The following is a 10,632-nucleotide window of genomic DNA, read 5'->3' on the forward strand; positions in this document are numbered from 1 at the left end:
TTGTATATACATCAAACTCCACAATATATGTATAAGGAATATTTTTCGTTTTTTTACCTTCTTGGGATTGCATTATATGATACCCCTCGACTCCGAGACATGGGTTGATCAGGCCCAAGCCCAAACCCGATGGAATATCAAACAATTAATATTTAAATGAATACAGATTTCAAAATGAAATAAGAAATAAATAATTAAAAGCTAAAAGAATTTTAAAATATAATCTTTTAAAATTAAATACTTAAAATCCAATAATCCCAAAACCATCAGAGATAAATATGAATAATAATCTGCCAATCCAAAACCTCCAAGCTAACAACTTGAGAATCCATCCAGTGAACCCCTAATAAAATCCCAAACTAAAACAAAAATAACTAAAAGAAATCCAGTATTAAGTCATGAAGAGAGATCCTACATCGTCGGAAGAATGAGTGACCGTCTCTGCTCAGCACGAACAAGTTCTAAGCCTGGAACTGACGAACACCTGAATAAAATAGAAGTGAGTCAGGCCTACGAACAAATTCTTTCCTACTACAATCCAAACAGCGACTCGATACGCATGTACATCCTAAACAACTCAAAAATAACTATATAATCCGTATATATGTATATATTCACACTACGGGACTCACTGCACTATGAAGAGGGTCTCAAAACATGCAAAACGCACCTAAGTGGGCATGGGTACTTAAGCCTAACAGAGTATACCTCAACCAACATAGCCAGTTATGCATCCTACTGCATATACGCTCACTAACCGTCGACTTTGAGACTCAAGCTCATATCGCGGTACTATAAATATATATTTAAAGTCCTATCCTATCCATCCATCATAAATCCAGTTTGTCGTTCAGCTTGTTTAGCTGCACTGACTTACATATAAGTAGGATTTTATTCTTATAATTCATTCCCTTATTCCATAATAGGTAGGACTTAGTGTCTTGAGCTAATCTATTCCTAGTATGCCACCGTCCCATACCGGTGCATACAATTCAAACATATAACAGTCGATAATATAGACAGTGAGTATAAATATCAACCAAACCATAAATCCAACAATTAATAATAAAAATATTAAATATAAACATCAATTGTTCCATACTAAGCATGATAGCATCTTGTAAATTAACAGCCTTATTCGATACTACTCCTCAAGGTCCAATAATTGATAATACATATCATATATATAAATATCAATTAATTCCATGTAAGCATAATAGAATATATACAATCACATGCTTATTTTATACCAGTCCAGTAGTTAATGAAATAAATAGTTAAATTATAAACATCAATTAATCCTTAGCAAGTATTATACAGATTTAAACATGCTTATTTCTACCACTGATACATGACTAGAGTGGTATAACTATTCACAGAAAACTGCTAAATTAAACATAAGCAATAAAAATTCTCCACATCCAACAACAGTATACCAATTTGTTTTAAAAATTTATATACTGCTTCCGTTATAAGCACTAGGTGATTTATTACACATTAACCAACCTTTGGATGTTTTAATAAGGCCTTAGACATTACTGCCCATTATAATTCCTACCTGAATTTGAAAACTTCAAAATCCAAGCACCGTAGCCAAACAAGTCATTGAAAAGGTAAAAATAAAAAATAAAAAATCGAGGGAGCCGCCTCCCTAGTTCATGGAGCTGGCTCCCCACAAAGGGGAGCCACCTCTAAGGCCCCTAGAGCCGGCTCCTTCCTTGAGGGAGTCTGCTCTTTGCTTAGGGGAGCTTGCTCCCTTCAAAATGGAGCCGGCTCTTTTCCCCCTTTCACTCACCTGTTTCGCTTCCGGTGACTTCCAATCCTACTGTCCTCCATTAACAAGGTTCTTAGATGTCTGAACTAGGTTCTAGAGTGTCCCAAAATTGTTTAAATTCATTATATGTTAAACCACATCAATTAAAACATGAACTATACAATAAAAGTTTAAAATAAAACAAATATCAATTCATGAACACATACTGTTTTAATCGAGTCTGTCATGCAACCTAAAATAATTTTAGTTTAATTACTCCTGGAATTGTGTTAGGTATGTAAAGCACACGAGTCGTCTTCGTAAGTGTTTCCGACGAGTTCCAACTATGTAAACCTTCCTCGGTTCTCTTCTCTGCCTCCACTATCGTGCATAGGGTTCTAAAACCCTAGGCAAACTTAATCCATATATTTATAGGCAAAACTAAACCTAGGTCCAATTATATTAAAAAACGGAGAACTAAGTCAACTAACCCTAAATTCATAAAAGAAAAACCTTAAACTATATGACATATAATTATTCCACTTAAGCATATATGTAACTAAAACAAATAAATCAAAGAACCAATTAAATAAAACAATTAACAATTAATTAAAAGAAATAAACAATTAAACAATTAATTAAAACAAATAAAAATTAACAATTAATTAAAAGAGATAAACAATTAATTAAAACAAATAAACAATTAACAATTAATTAAAAGAAATAAACAATTAAACAATTAACACAAATAAAACAACCAATTAACAATTAAGCAAATAAACAAATAATCAACTAAAAATGCTAAAAAAAAACAAGAAAACAATAATGAAAATGCCGAGACTATCCTTTTTAATTAGGGGTATTACACATTAGGCTGAATTTATCCCCTTTTATGTTTGGAACAATACTGGTTGAATAATATTCCATACCAAATCTTTCTAGAAATCTTTCAATATATATATATGCTTTTTGATACAAACTTAAAAATTCACGTGATTTATCATGAAATATTTATATTCCTATCACATAGGATGCTTAATCCATATCTTTCATTTCAAAGTTCTTAGAGATAACTTTTAGTTTGATATAATAAGCTAAGATCACTACTAGTAAACAAAATATCATCAACATATAGAATCAGAAATATAAAGTTACTCTCACTAACCTTCTAGCATATACACTGATCAATTTTTTCTTAAAACCAAAAAAAAAATAATGGTACAATTCTACTTAATATACCATTGTCGGAAAGCTTGTTTAAGTCCATATATTGACATCTTAATTTTACAGACTATGTATTCTTTACTCTCAAAATCAGATTCTTGTCGATATACCACATAGTCATTCGAAATAGCAGATCTCATTTCTCTTTGAGATCGTCTTAATGTTATTTCTTATAATTCTTCTACAATCTATTCATTGGTGACAATCTCATTATGGAGTTGTTGATCATTCAATTGTTCTTCATTGTTATACGATTCAACAACTGAAGGAACAATTATTTCCTTAGAAGTTATGGGTAAAGAAATTTATACCTAGTTTCTTGAATGATCACATTCTTATTTTTTATCACTCCCACTGACTTCACCCTTCCCAATGAATTTGACATTTCTGGTTTCAACAATTCTCATACTATGTTTAGGATAGTAAAACTTGTACCCTTTAACAAGTAATTACTTAACATACTTCTAACCATATCCATAAGAGTACGATTACGGCTTTCCACTACACACTTCTGTTGTGGCATGCATAGCATAGTGTATTGAGCACAAATGCCATACATTTTTAGGAGTTTAGCAAATGGTTAGAGTATTAATCCGTTTCATAATACTTTTTATAATATTCACTACCTCTATATGACCTTATGATTTTCATTTTTCTATCTAGTCGTTTTCAGCTTCATTTATGTATACTTCAAGAGTGCCCACTGATTGAGATTTTTCATGCAACAAATAAATATATCTATGACGTGAAAAATCAACTATAAAGGCTATAAAATACTTTTCTCCACCAAAAGATGGAACATCAGAAGGTCTACAAATGTCTGTATGAATAATTTGAAGAAGCTCTGTACTTCTTGTAACTCATTTCTTTGTCTGTTTGGTTTGTTTACCCTTAATATAATCCACACACACCAAAATCAATAAAGTTTAGATTTAGAAGAATCACATCATTTACTAATTTTCCTAACCTTTCACTGAATATTGTCCCAGTCTTTTATGCCACAAAATAAATGAATTTTCATTAATTAAGCTACGCTAAATTCTAACATTATGATGTAAGGCTAAAAGAGTTTTAATAAATAAACTATCAAATTTGAATTTACAGAAATTATCAACAAGAATACGATAATTCACAAATTAGAAATTTTTGAATAAACATCATTATCAAATTTGAAGGAAAAACCATTAAAATAAAATTTTGAAATAAAATCAAATTATGGGAAATTGAAGAAAAATAAAGAGTTTAAAACAATTTAAATAAAATTAATTTTCTAAGACTAAACAAAATGTCTCAATGGTTTCAACAAAATTTTTTTCCCAATTTTCATAAATAAAAAATTCTCATTTGAATTTGTGCTTTAGGTCATAAAAAATCTTTGCATCTATTAGAAATATAAATATTAGTACTTAAGTTAACCTATCATGTATTAGAAGGATTATGAATAAGTGATTCGAAATATACAAAAGTCAAAAAACTTATATGTCTTTTCGAATCATTATTTATTTTTCATGTAATCTTTCTAAAAGTGTTCAATACATAAATGATACTTTTCTATTATTACATTCCTTTCATTTAATAGATTAATCAAAGTCTTTTATTTTTGAGTGTTACTCACTTAATGCTCTTTCAACTTTCTTCCTAAATTTCTTTCTAACTTCTTGAGTCATGAGATGATCATAATGATTACCTTGCTGCTTAAGCTTTGTCTCCTTCTAAATTAACATAATGGTCAATTAATTCACTTTCCACTTGTCTTAATAGTGTTAATTCCAAATGACCCATATTGAGTAGAAAAAAAAAAAATTAAAAATTGAGAATAAATTGAACGAAAATTTTCATCAACAATCATCCCTAAGGTTCTCAATTTTGCAGCAACATTAGTCATCTAAAAAACATGCTCATACATAGTACGAGTACTAACAAAAATGCATAGTAGTGATATCAATCAATAATTTTCGTTTTAGAAATTTATCTTCAATACGAAAACATTCTTTCTAGTCAAATATTCCTTAGCACTATCACTATGGGGAACAATTATTCGTATAATCATAATGCTTAATCTACTCGATCTCTCCAAAGCTTTATAGAGAATATTTTTTTCCTCGTTGTCTTTATCAGTAATGACAACAGGTTTCTCAATTTAAAATGCTAAATCTACACCTAAATTTTAAACTTAACTCACTCATTCTATTATGAGAAGTTAGTCCTATTGAGAATCAGAACAGATGTAGTATGCGAATTAAGAGATGTAATAAAACAAACATAATAAGTTAAAATGCTCATAACAATAATGATTTGAGTTAACACGTATGTAGAACTTAAAAATATAAATACAATGTAAAACTATAGTACCCCCTTTGGGTGACAACTATAAAATACTAATAATGATACTTACATGTAATTATATGTATACTTTAATTGGTAATGCATTATTTAATTAAACAGATAAGTTACCTTTGGATATCCTATATCTACCCAATTAAAAAATACATACAACCCCTTAATGTTCATTTAAACACTTGAAAATCAATTCCCTTTGGGGAATTATTTATCATAATTAAATAAACTCAATATTCATGAATATCACAAGAAATCATAAGCATCAATAATTCATGAAATATTGCAATTATGTTTACTACTAAAATTAATATTCATCAACCATTATGGTTAGGCCACTTTGGCAGCTACCAACATTTACATAATATGAATATTAAATTAGTTAGTGACTAATTCATCATTAATTATATTTATTACTAAATTTAATATTCATCAATCATTATAGTTAGAACACTTTGGTATCTACTAACCCTCATATAACATGAATATTAAATTAGCTAGTTACTAATTCATCATTAATTTACCCATTTAACATTATATACACATACTCATACTGATCGATCCAAATTTAGGTAGGTTCAATCCCAGAAACTTAATAGTCCAAAAATTTAATAAAAATATCATTTTACTTTACATATATAATAAAAACATATTATTTTTATTTTCAGACTCGGATGCCATAATTGAATCAATTTAAAATTAATTCTCTATAATGTATGTATGTATGGGTATAAAATAATTATTTATTATATCTAACAAAAATTAAATTAAATTTCTAGACTCACATATTATTCTGAAAATTTAAATTTATTTAATTAAATAAATAAATACGCAAACTTAATTTATGTATTCAATAACTTATATCTTCAAAAATAAAATTATAATACTCATTTATAATCACATACAATCAATGAACACATAAGTCATTGGGTGTCCAAAAAAATTTATATTACCAATGCTGTTCTTGTGTATCTTCTTTATATGAAAAATATTTAAACCAAATTATATGCATTGTTTCAAGTTTAATTTTTACACAATTCAATAAAATTTGAAAATCGTAATACTAAACCAAAACTAACATGTTTGGTGTCCATAAAATTCATCCATAATGATATTAAAATTAGTATATAATAATACATATATTCCTTTTCCAAATCATGCACAAAAAGGAAATTTCTTTGTCTTATTATACATGTGCATACATGCATCATTAAGTAATTCACTTTCATGCAATTACAATGTTCGAAAATTTATGTATAGAAACCAAAATCAATGCACAAAACTTGATCCAAACATACCCACGAAAAAACTGATCAAAACATATATTACGGATTCAAGACAACACATTATTCAATCATGCAATCATTATTATATATTAAATATTATTTATGCAACGTTAAAGGAAAATAATGAGATCCTAAACTATAAGCTCTGATACCGCATGTAAACTTTAATAATTCGTGTCAAGCATTAATCACAAATAAACATGATATATGTCATGGAAAGTATTAGAAGACTAAAAGTGAGCCAACCCAATTCTACATCACATTAATGGAGAAACCATATGAAAATTGGTTCAAGTCACTCCTACATACAGGGAATTCTCAATTGTAATATCAATTGGACCATATGGCAATGAGTAGTCCAACCACAAACTTGACACTCAAGTCTTAGTAGTTTTTTTTTTTGGCCTGGCAACAGAAACGCCCTACGGCATCTACAAGAAATAGAATAACTACACACAAGCCACAACTAAAGCAAACAAACTGAATAACCCAACAATAAAAGAACTACAAGACCCGCAAAAACAAGATGTCCTACAAGAAACATTGCCTAGCTGATGTGGCAGACACAGTGCAACACAGAGATAATGGTTCACAGGGAACAAGATTGGGTTTAAAATGTGGGCTAACTGATCATTAGGCCCATTTGACAGCCCCACCAGTCCATCCATGTATCGGACATCAACAATAGAAGCCAAACAGAAGGATCCGAATGCACTAGAACATATTGGATATGCACCCTTCCCACGAACCATCAATACACTCTTTGACAGGTGGGCCCCAAACTGACACCACTCATTACACTTAAAGCCCACAGGATCATTAACAGGGATTAGACAAAAGGCCCAGCCAAATAAGCCCATATAAGAGGGGGCCCGCCCACAAGAACTAGAAGCTTTGCCCGGACCCACCTCTGCACACCCAGCAAGAACCATACGCCAAAGGAACGACGTCAATAGGACGTAATAAAAAGCCATCATCATCGAAAAACACCATAATCGGAGGACATCGGGAGAGCGCGACAGCATCCCCAACGACTAAAACAGCAACGATTGATAATTATCCCGCAAAGGGTTTTGAGAAGAAATTACATGGCTAAAGAAATCCAGTGAGGAGCATGTGCTTCCTAGAAGGAATTGTTCAGAGGGCTCCCAATAGTGATAGCAGCATGGTGATGAACAAACAGAAAATAGATCGTTAAACTCCAAAGCCGAAATTACTAGTGCCAGGTGGCGGGGTTGCCTCCAAGCCCTATAGACCAAGGTTACCGTTGGATCCTCATCGCTAACCACTGATGGACCCAAAGAAACTCAATCCAACACTGAGACTAGACAAACACCAACACAACACAGATATAAAATTAGAACTAAAAAGGAAACAACAAACACAATACTCGAATCAAAGTGGAAAATCAACGCAGAAGTGCCATTTTTGTGGTCGCCGGCCAAAACACGCTATCCAATAATCCCCGGAGACAAGAAGCCGTTCAAGCGAACCACCCACAGAAACGAGGGACTTGAGATTTCAAGGAAATCCCACTCTGATGAACAGAGAGACTACGACTATGAAAGGAGCAAGGACTTCTACATGGAGGAAGGGAAGGGAAGTCCGGAGATCCATCTTGAAGGTTAGTTGGTAGAGCATTGGTAGAGCATCACCTCTCTCTTCCCCTCACACACAAACACACAGTAGTAGTTTTATGTTACCTGACCCACCGACAAAACATAACATGACACTCAAGTCTTAGTTGATAGCTAGTAAAAGAGTAAATTACAAGACAACAGTTTTGATAGTTATTTTGAAACTTAAATATAAATTTATTTATAATACGTATAGTCAAACATATATAAATGAGCTGAACCACCTCAAACCAAAGAGGCCACAATTAATTAAACGAGTTAATTATGACCTGAATTCGTTTAAGATTAACTTAAACTTATGTCTTGTCAAACTTTGTCACCCTCTGTATACAAAGCGCCGGCCAAATCACTTTTCAACACATTCTCATTTATATGGTCATGCACATGCAATGAAGGAGGAATAGTATATGAAACGGGACGGGTGTCAACTTGTGGTTGCACCGGTTCACTCTCTTCATTGGACATACCCACTTAGTTGTCCACAATCTTTCCACTTCTCAAGGTAGTCACCGCATTGACATGCTCTATTGTGTGACCTTCCGATGAGGAATGAGTCTCCACAACACATTATTGCTTTTGTGGGGCATTCAAAGGCATTTTCCCTTTCTCTCTAGCATTCAAAGTACTAGTTATTTTCCCTACTTGGGTTTCTAGCTTAGCAATAGATTGAGAGTGAGAATGAAGTAATTGTGTGTTTGCTTCTAAAGTGCCCAAAGCGGTCAAAACTTTCTCTTCAAAAGCGAGACTTCTAACATTTCCTTGAGAATATGATGATTGATTTGGAAAATGAGAATTAGAGAATTCGTTTCCTTGTGTTTGGTATGGTGATCTAAAACCTTGGGAACCTTGGCCTTGCATTAGAGGTAGAATGTATTTCCCTTGAAAACCACCTTGGGAAGGGTTTGAGCCCTCCCCTTGGCTTTTCCAAGAGAAATTCAGGTGATTCCTCCAACTAGGATTGTAATGATTGCCATAAGGATTGTTCCCTTGATTAGTAAAAACAACATTTGCTTGTTCATGATACTCACTTTGCACATGTCCATAGGATAATTGGAAGTAGAATGTAAAACATTTGAACAAGTCATATATGTCTCATTAGACGCATGATGAGAATTTTTAGGGAAGGAAGATACTTGATTCGCCAAGCTTTGGTTGATCAAAAATTGATCAAATCTTTGAGATAATGATTTCATTTCGGCGGTAATTTCATTAGAGTAGTCGACTTGATGTAAGCCAACACTCTTCCTACCACTAAAATTTTTACTATTTTTCGAAGATAAAGTGCTATGCAAAGAATTTTCACTCATGCTCTCATAAAGATGCCACACGTCATCCTCATGCCTATCAATGCAAGAGCCACCCATGGAAGCATCAACCATGCCCTTGTAATTATCTGATAAGCTCTCAAAGAAATATTGAACTAATTGCCATTTGGGCATGTCATGATGTGGACACTTCCTAAGTAATTCATTAAAGCATTCCCATGCCCCATGAAATGTTTCTCCATCCCCATGTGAAAATTCCCTAATTGAAGTTCTCATGGCATTGGTCTTAGAAACCGGACAGTACGTTTTTAAGAACTCTTGTTGCATTTCTGCCCAAGAAGTTATTGAAAAAGGCCTAAGATTGTTAAACCAATATTTTGCCTTGTCTTTAAGGGTGAATGAAAAAAGTTTAAGCCTTAAGACCTCTTTCGGCATGTCTGTGTATTTCACGGTTGAACATACTTTAAAAAACTCATCCAAATGCTTGTAAGGTTCTTCACTTGGAAGTCCATGATAGTTAGGAAGCATTTGAATGGTTTGTGGTTTGATTTCATAGTGGTGTGCTCTAAATGGTGGCAATTGAATGCATGTGGGTGCATTATATTCATTAGGCACATAGTGATCTCTTAAAGCAAGGGGAGGATTAGCAATTGGAGGTGTAACATGGGCACCTTGGTTGCCTTGAATGATGAGAGGTGGTGGAGCATAGATTAGCCTTGGCATTCCCAATGGAACTTGGCCTTGTTGTTGTGGTGGATGAACATATGGCCTTGGCATGCCTAATGGTTCTTGCATGTTATCATGATGCACATTGGGGTGGAGGACACCTTGTTGGTCTATGTGACCAAGGTCCTTCACATGGTCCTCATTGTGTCCTTCCATTGATGAAATGGATTGAGTAGAACTACCTCTTCCCCTAGGGTTTCGAACAATGGATTCAAGATGAAAATTTAAAGGGACAAGAGTGGGTCTCGATGATCTATGACCATGCATGCATAATGCAACACATCAAGCAATAACAACAATCAACAACCTTCACAACAAGTCAATAATCAACAAACTTCCTCCACATATAATGTTCCCATACTCCCATGCTTTAACAATATGCAAGAAAAGTAAATAGCCTCCAC

At 32.8% G+C, this 10,632-nt stretch overlaps 1 pseudogene; it reads left to right on the top strand.

The window, feature by feature from the left end:
* Positions 1–9,674: 9,674 nt before the first annotated feature.
* LOC132287428 (small nucleolar RNA R71) lies at positions 9,675–9,773 on the top strand (annotated as a pseudogene).
* The last annotated feature ends 859 nt before the right edge of the window (positions 9,774–10,632 follow it).

Source organism: Cornus florida, unplaced genomic scaffold (genome assembly GCF_030987335.1).
Source record: "Cornus florida cultivar Cherokee Brave unplaced genomic scaffold, ASM3098733v1 CherokeeBrave_3.0.0_Hap2_Chr11, whole genome shotgun sequence".
Taxonomy (NCBI): Eukaryota; Viridiplantae; Streptophyta; class Magnoliopsida; order Cornales; family Cornaceae; genus Cornus; species Cornus florida.